Consider the following 9,108-nt stretch of genomic DNA (forward strand, 5'->3'; position numbering starts at 1 on the left):
GCTAAAATAGGAGGCAAAGAACAAGTGAAATAATGCATGATCAAATGGGCTACAAATTAGCTACAATGTACACATGGGAAATATATGGTTGAAATTGTGTGGAAAAGACCTGGCAGTAATTCACAATGGAGGAACGGTTGGTGAAGAAAATAGAATTCGTTGAGATGACTAAATGAAAGTTTTTGATCAGAGAAAAGACAAGATCTACCTTTTTGGCTGACTAGAAACTCCTGATAGTGTAAGAGGAAAACATGAATAAATCCATTGTGTATTGTGTAGCTGTGACTCAAATCTCAAACTGCAAGTCGATACTTTTCTACTGCAAAAGGGAGAGTTGAAACGTTGAACAATCACACGTTGTGCTCTGGGAAAATCTGGGAAAATGTGTACGTGTTAGGAAGCATCTAACTTCCTGATGTCCCATATTAGGTGATGAATTGTATACTGAAATTTAATAGGTAGATTGTAAACCAAGCCATCATAGGATGGGGCGGTAGGTTAGGGTATAAAATAGAATGCAAATTTTGCTCTGGGTTCCTCCCATCTGCCAGGGCAGGAACCCGTTTCTGCAGAAATGCTACGATAAAGCTGTTTTCCTTGGATTAATATCGAATCTTTGGTGGTCTTTCAAGCCCCCACCCCATAATTTGGCGAGCCAGCCAGGAGCCTCAACGGTGGTCTTCCGGAAGCCGGGGACTAGGTGAGTAGTGGCCATGACCTCCCGTTAAGAGGTGCCTCCTCCCCGAATTCTGGTCGGCTCCAGAGGCGACTGGAAATCCAGACGATCCTTGGAAACAGCATTTTGCCGGCTGATAGTCTGGGACTATCAAAAAGAGAATAGAGGAAAGCCTGAGTTGGGGACGCCCACGCATCCACTACCTCGGAGGTCTGGAGTGATCAGGTAAAACTTGTTTCTTTCATTTGAAAAGATTAGAGGAGGGAATCCTTAAACTCTCAGGAGAGAATCCAGCGCTTGCTGGAGGATCGGACTGGTTAGTCGAGTAAGGAAGCGATGGGAAAGGGACAGAGTAAGGGATTGGGGGATCCAGGAAGGGATTATCCGGAGTTAGAAACTGAATCAGATGGCAGGAAACCAATACCCACAGATTCACCTTTGGGACAGCTGCTCCAGCAGTGGTTCTCCCCGAATCTGAAACACTTTACAAAAGACTTGGAGAAGAAACATATGATCTACCTTAGTAGAAACCGGTGGCCAAAATACCCTCTAATTGATCCTAAATTCCCATACCACTGGGCTGCGGACGGGGAGACCAGTATTTATTGGATAAATCAATTAAAAGAATACATAATTGGACATAAGATGAATTCGCAATTACCATATATTTAGGTGTGGTTTCATGTAAATTTTGAGGGTCCTGACCCACCGGCGGGACAATATTGTGCAAAGCAGAACGAAGAGGGATCGGATGAATATTTGTATAAGACACATCCGTTGCCCCCTCCAATTCTGCAGGCTCCGGTAGCGTTTAACGCGCTGGTAGACCAAGCAGCAGTGATTCCTCTGCCGCCATCACCCCCTCCCTCTCAGCAGCCGCCCCCGTATAGACCGCTGCTGAGAGAACTGCGTCAACTTGAACAAAACGTAAAAAACTTGCCTTTTCCGGAACAACCTCAGGCATCTGCCTTTCCCCTCCGTGAAGTCCTGAACGGAGTAAATGCCCAGGGAAACGCTGTTTCAATGTATGCGGTGTTTCCAATTAAGGCAAGTGAACTACGGGACTTAAAAAGGACCCTTCCAAGACTTCACGAAAATGCCAATAATGTGTCAGAACAGTTAGAGTTGTTTTTGGGACCAAATGATTACACGTATCCGGAATTGATGTATGTTTTGGGACATCTGTTCACCCCAGAAGAAAGGGATTTGATTAGACAAGGGGCAATAGAAGTCTGGCGCAGATCGCAACTGGGGAATGACAATGCGGTTGCTGGAGATGTGAAATTCCCATTGGCCATTCCTGATTGCGACATACAAAATGAGGAGCATAGACAGAATATGCGGGACCTTAAAACAATGATATTAAATGGCATCAAAATTGCTGTGCCCCAGGGGAGGAATTTAACCAAAGCCTTTGAAGTAACACAAGGCAAAGATGAATCCCCTGGTGACTATTGTACAAAGTTGAGGGAAAGTCTGGTAAAATACTCTGGAGTAGACCCAAGCACACCTGCATTTGAATCCATGCTGAAAATGCAGTTTGTGACTGGGGCCTGGCCAGATATTCAGAAGAAAATTCAAAAATTAGATAATTGGGGCGCAGTTGGGATGACAGATCTCCTGAAAACCGCTCAACAAGTGTTTGTTAACAGGGATACTGTGAAAACCAGACAGAAATCTCAAATGATGTTGGCTACAATGCAGGCTGCAGCTAAGAATGAGGTGAAGAAAAGCGTGGATTGTGTAAGGGGAGCAATGGGAGGTCAGGGTGAGAGAAGGCGAGGTGGAATGCAAGGAAGTTTCAGAGGAAGAGGAAGAGGTTTCAGAGGGATGGGAATGAGACAGCCTGGAATGGATAGAAGCTGCTTTAGGTGTGGGAAGGAAGGACACTTTGCGCGCGAGTGTCCTACTAACCAAAGGGAAAGGAGTTATGCGTTGTATGATGATTAGGGATGTTCTGGCTCCTTTAAGAGGACCTGCAGGGAGCCATTGGTAAACATTTCAGTGGGTCCTAACCATCAGGAATGGCTGTTCCTGATAGACACCGGCGCAAGCCGGACTTCTGTGTGTGACCCGATAGAGGGTGCACATAGATCAAGGAAAATGATAAAAGTAGTGGGGGTGAGTGGAAAATCACAGGATGTGAGGGTGTTTGAACAAATCAGACTGGAAATGAATGAAGTGGTGACTGAGGCTGAAGTGTTGTATATTCCTGATTCTGGAGTGAATTTGCTAGGGAGAGATCTGTTGCCTGTGTTTGGTATCCAGCTGTGGGATACCGGGAAGGGAGTAAGGATGTGTAAGATGACTGTGGAAGATGAGAGGGCAATTTCGGATGAGGTTTGGGCAGGAGATGAGAAGGTAGGGCGAATGAACATTCAGCCTATCAAGATTCAAGTGCAGCCTGGGGTGACAAAGCTTTGGACATCACAATATCCAATGAGTAGAAGGGGGAGAGAGGGGTTGAAGCCTGTGATTGATAAATTGTTGAAACAGGGCATGTTGGAGCCTACTATGTCACCTTTTAATTCTCCAATGCTTGCTGTGCTGAAGAAGGATGGGAAACATAGATTGGTTTTGGATTTGAGGAGGATCAATAGCATAGTGGTTCCCAGATTCCCGGTGGTTCCTGACCCCTATACTATCTTGGGACGAATCCCTCCTAAAGACAAATGGTTTACTGTGATAGATCTGAAGAATGCTTTCTGGGCATGCCCCCTTGAGGAAAGAAGTAGAGACCTGTTTGCATTTGAATGGAATGATCCTGAGAGTGGAAGGAAACAGCAACTAAGGTGGACAGTACTTCCCCAGGGATATACTGAGAGCCCTTTGTTGTTTGGACAGGCTTTGGAAGAGAAGTTAGTGTCTTTTGAGAAAAGGAAAGGGATCACGTTGATTCAGTATGTGGATGATTTGTTGCTGACTGGGGAGAAAGAGAAAGAGGTCAGAGCAGCATCTGTGGCTTTGTTAAATTGGCTGAAGGAGCAAGGATTGACAGTTTCAAGGGAAAAGATCCAATTTGTGGAAAGGAAGGTGAAATATTTGGGGCATTATATTCAGAAGGGGGTGAGGTCCCTGGATCCTGAGAGGGTGAAAGGGATCATGAGCTTGGCTCCTCCTAGAAATAAGACGGAAGTCAGGAAAGCCCTTGGATTGCTGGGGTATTGCAGAGCCTGGGTGGACCAATACACTGTGTTAGCCCAATTCCTGCACAGGAAGTTGGTAGGGAAAGGAGAGAGTATAGAATGGTTAGAGGGAGATGATGAGAAGTGGGAGGATTTGAAGAAGGCACTGTCATCCGCACCGGTTTTGGCTTTGCCCAATTTAAAGCTCCCATTTCATCTGTATGTGTCAGCAGCCCAGGGAACGGAACTAGGCGTGTTGGCACAGAAGAGGGGGGGAGGGGTAGTACCAGCCCATCGCCTTTCTGAGCAAGACTCTGGAGCCGGTAGTAAGGGGATGGCCAATCTGTATGCAGGCTGTGGCTGCTACAGCTATGTTGGTAGTAGAGAGCAAGAAATTAACCTTTGGAGGGGCCCTGGTGGTGCATTCTCCTCATCAGGTTACTTCTGTGCTAAGTCAGTTGGCAACAACCTGGATGACAGAAGGACGGATTCTCAAATATGAGACCATTTTGAGAACCAGTCCTGATGTAGTGATTGGGACAGATAGAAATCTGAACCCAGCTGAATTTTTAGAAGGAAGAAGGCAGAAATGGGAGGCTGAAGACCATGATTGTTTGTTGCAAGTAGATTTGATGACAAAGGTGAGGGAAGATCTGGAAGAGACTCCTTTGAAAGATGGGGAAAGATGGTTTGTGGATGGATCAAGTAGGGTTGAGGAAGGAAAAAGGAAGTCAGGATTTGCAGTCATGACAGGAGAAGGGGAGGTCATAGAAAAGGCTCCCTTCCTTCTTCATGGTCTGCACAAAAGTGCGAGTTGTTTGCTTTGAAGAGAGCCTTGGAATTGGCTGAAGGAATTGATGTGACAATTTGGACTGATTCCAAATACGTCTGGGGTGTGGTCCATACCTTTGGTAAGATCTGGCAGGAGAGGGGCTTTATCAAGGCTGATGGGAAACAAGTTGAACAATTACAGCTTGTGGAACAGGCTCTGGAGGCCATGCAACTGCCAAATCAAGTGTCAATAGTACATGTGAATGCTCATCAGAAAGGGAAACAGGTGGGCAGACAAATGGGCAAAAGAAGCGGCAGGGGAGATGGAGCTGGTAATGGTATCAATTCCCTTGTTGGAAATAGAAGAGGATGAGAATTGGAAGCCGGAAGGGAAAGAGAAAGACGAGTTGGAAGGAGAAGGGTGCATACTAACAGAGGATGGGTGGAAAACATCAGAAGGGGTGAAAGTCGTCCCCAGGGATGTAATGAGGGGAATTCTAGAAAAAGTGCACGAAGGGGGACACTGGGGAACGGAGGCATTGGTGATGGCTGTAAAACCACATTTCTGGAGCCCCAAAATGTGGACATTAGCTCAGAGCATTTGCTGGAAGTGCTTGATCTGCCTTAAGGTAAACAAAAAGGCAGCAAGGAAGAAAGAAATGGGGGGAAGGCTTTGGTTAGTTGGCCATTTCAAAGAAATCGATTTCACAGAGCTCCCAGAAAAGGGGGGATGGAAGTACTTATTGGTAGTTAAAGATCAATTGACAGGATGGGTAGAGGCATATCCCACCAGAAGGGCAACAGCCCCCATGGTAACCAAGATCCTGTTAGAACAAATTATCCCCAGATATGGCATGATGGAAGCAATTGATTCGGATAGAGGAACACACTTTACACAAAAGGTTTTGCAGTCAGTGATGGCTGCGATTGGGGTGAAATGGGATTTGCACACCCTTTGGCATCCTGAGTCCAGTGGCCGGGTGGAGAGAGCTAATGGCGAGTTGAAGAAACACCTGACCAAGCTCCAATTGGAAAATGGATTGCCTTGGACAAAGAATCTGCCCCGGCACTCGTTAGAATTAGAACATGCCCAAGGAAAGACACAGGGGTCTCCCCTTTTGAAATGTTAATGGGGCGACCCTACCTGGCCAGACTGGGAAATCCTATACCTGAATTTAAAGATTTGTTTCTGAGAAAATATTTGCAGACACTGTCCAGGTCTTTGTTTTCTCTTTATAAACAGGGATTGTTGGCACAATGACCACCACTTGCGGGAAGCCAACACCCCTACGAAGCTGGAGATTGGGTCCTGATAAAGACTTGGAGAAGTGAGAAGCTGCAACCTAGCTGGGAAGGCCTGTACCAGGTGCTGTTGACAACTGAATCTGCAGTTCGCATTCGAGAAGGAGGCTGGACGCATTACAGCAGAGTCAAGAAGGCACCAGATCCAAATTCTACGTGGAGGGCAGTTCCAGTGGACGGTCAGCCACTGAAGCTCACTTTAAAAAGATGAAGAAGATTGGATCCTGGACTGAGCTAACCACCTTGATGATAGTACTGATGATTGCATCAGGAGGACAGACCCCATATATTGGACCAGCTGGAGACTTGGGGACAGATGGGAAGACAATACATACATGAAGGATTTGAAGAAGGTATCACAAGCATTAAACATAACTAACTGCTGGATGTGCATGCACATGCCAGGGAAGACAGGGGAGGGTTTAACATTACATGCAATCCCACTAAGTCAACAGGATTTGAGACCAAAGGGAGATAAAATTGAACAGGCTCCTATGAAAAGAAACCTATCCGGGAAGGTATTTGTCCATTTGAGAGAAAAAGCATGTGCGTGTTTCAAGAGAAATGTATCCAAAGGAGTAGATTTGGGTGATTGGGAAAAATGCAACAAAACTTTTGATATGCCTTCATCTTGTAGTAACCACAGTTATTCTAACACTCATCATAAATTGAGTTATTTTAATCATGACCAATACCAGATGTGTATGTATTTTGAAGATATAATCAATTGGACTCGGACTTTGAATCAAACGTATGCCATGGAAAATTTTAGGTGCGTGTTGTGTGGGAAACATGCGTATAGAGAAATGCCACCACGTTGGAGTGGGATTTGTACCATGGGATACGTGATACCAGTAATATATAAATTGAATACCTTACCCCAGGGACGGATTCGGAACAAAAGAGAAATCAGTTCAGGACTAACGCTGGGGGGAAGGTTGAAAACACAGATAGCACGGGGAGTGCTGGCACCGTTGGGAGTAGCCATGAATTATAGAGATTTACATATCCTGAATAACTTTACAGTAGCCATGTTTAATGATACTATCAAGACAATCAAAATGCTCAACACGGAACTTTCTGAAGGTAGAAAAGTGGCTTTGCAAAATAGATATGCATTAGACATTGTATTAGCTGCAAAAGGAGGTGTGTGTGCTTTGATTCATTCACATTACTGTGTATATATCCATGATTTCCAACCCAATATTACAAAAACAGTGCAAATGATGGAGGAACGCATTCTATTGCTTTGCCCTGGTCGAGTTGTGTCGTCCATATGTTTTTGCAGTGTAAGAGTTGCAGATTACAGGATAGTTTTTTTCTGAAACCAAATTGTTTATTGGAGAGTAGGTTGTTTGTCTCTAAGTGGAGGATGATGGATTGGTTAATAATTGATTCCATGACTTTACAGGTGACGCAGCATAAGGAGATTGGTCTGTAATTTTCAACTAGGCTTGGGTCTCCCTTTTTGAAGATGGGGATGACTGTGGCTTGTGACCATAGGTTAGGCAAGGAGCTGGTCCTGAAAGATTCTTCAAAGATTATGCTTAGAGGTTTGGCTATGGCAGTGGATAGCTTTTTTAAGAAGTAGGCACATATTCCATCAGGTCCAATAGATAGAGATGGTTTTAGATTGCGTAGTGCTTTTTCAACATTGTCTTCTGTAAAATCGATATGTATTAGATCATTGTTGTTATCTGTGGTACAGCTAGGAAATACTGGGCATGATCTATTGCTGTTTACAAATACTGAGCTGAAGAATGTGTTAAAGATGTTGGCTTTAGTGGTGTTGTCGTTGCAGTCTTTACCATCAGGTCCTATCAAGGGTGGGATAGACCTTGAGTCTTTTAGTTTGTTGTTTACAAAATTGTAAAAAGCACGGATGGAATTGGTGCTTAGAAGGTTTTCCTCTTGTTTAATGTGATAATTGATGCATTCGGTCTTTATCTGGTGGCATAAATTTTTGTATCGGCTTTTGAAATTGGCAACGTGACCAGATTTGTTTTTCCGCCAGAGTGATCTCTTTTTGGATTGAAGTTTCCTTATTGTTATGGGTAATCTGCTTTTTTGTTTTGTTTTGGGAGTTGTTGTTGGTACATATAGTTTGATGACTCTTTTGACTTCAAGTAAAAATATGTTGTAATGGTCTTCAACAGTATTGCATCCAGTGAATAGAGATTGCCAATCAAGGGATGAGAGATTGTTGTCTATAAGATCATAGTTGCCTTTTTTGAAGTTACAATTGGGGATTACATCATTGTGGTGATTTTTGTGTGGGCGTATGTTGAGACAAAAGTCAATCATATTGTGGTCACTGCTGGAAAAGGGTTCTTTAGTTTGTATTCCGTAAATTAAATTCAAACTATTGCAGAAGATGAGATCGAGGCAGTTGTTTAGTCTAGTGTTGTTGGTTACTAGTTGTTCCAGTCCCAGATTTGTAATAGCATTGTAGAAGGTTGTGTGTATGATCTCAGTTGTGCATTCATTTAGGGTCCAGTCAATATGAGGTAGATTGAAATCACCAAGAAAGATAAAAGGGTATGGGCAGGATGCAGCCCATGTTAGTAATATATTTAGCTTGTTTACATGTTCGATGTCATAATCAGGTGCTCTGTAACATAGTAAGAATCGAATTGTGATATTTAAGGATAGTTCACAGATGATGGTCTCAGGAAGAGCAAGCTCCTGGGTAACTTGGATATTTTTTAGATGTAAGGACTTTTTATAGAAGATAGCAACACCACCTCCTCTATGAATTTCACGATCTGATCGGTAAACATGATAGTCCCTTACTGTGGTAATGGAGTCAGGGAGAGATGCATTGAGCCATGTTTCACAGACAAATATAATGTCGAATTTAGCCATATTTAGTAGGAGGAAAAATTCAGGTATTTTATTCACGAGGCTTCTTGCATTGAGTAGTTTGCATTTAAGGCCAGTAGTAGTTGGAATTGAGGTAGTTAGGGGCGTGCATGCCTAGTCTTGGGTGATGGTGGATATGCTGTGTGATGTTGTGTTGTTGTGTTCAGTGTTTCCCTGGCGTAATAGCAATGTGTGGAAGACTGGGGAAAACTGTAGGTTCAAGATCTGGGAAGCAGGAGGAAGAACCTCTGATGATGTTTCAGAAGGAGATGGCTCTGAAAGAGGCTGGGGATCTGTTGCGTGAGTTTGAGTCAAGAATGTAAGAAGAAAAGGGGGGAATTGTAAGAGGAAAACATGAATAACTCCATTGTG

General features: G+C 43.9%; 2 long non-coding RNA genes across 2 annotated transcripts; both read left to right on the forward strand.

Annotated features, from left to right (window-relative positions):
• The first annotated feature begins 241 nt into the window (after positions 1–241).
• Positions 242–7,017, forward strand: LOC148130636 (uncharacterized). Its single transcript, XR_015749145.1, has 2 exons — positions 242–901; positions 5,816–7,017. It is a non-coding gene; the product is annotated as an uncharacterized LOC148130636 (long non-coding RNA).
• Positions 1,471–4,725, forward strand: LOC148130637 (uncharacterized). Its single transcript, XR_015749146.1, has 2 exons — positions 1,471–3,709; positions 3,822–4,725. It is a non-coding gene; the product is annotated as an uncharacterized LOC148130637 (long non-coding RNA).
• Positions 7,018–9,108: the final 2,091 nt, after the last annotated feature.

Source organism: Notechis scutatus, chromosome 4 (assembly GCF_049901735.1).
Source record: "Notechis scutatus isolate UNSWTSFEM ecotype Mainland chromosome 4, rNotScu1.2, whole genome shotgun sequence".
NCBI classification, from domain to species: domain Eukaryota; kingdom Metazoa; phylum Chordata; class Lepidosauria; order Squamata; family Elapidae; genus Notechis; species Notechis scutatus.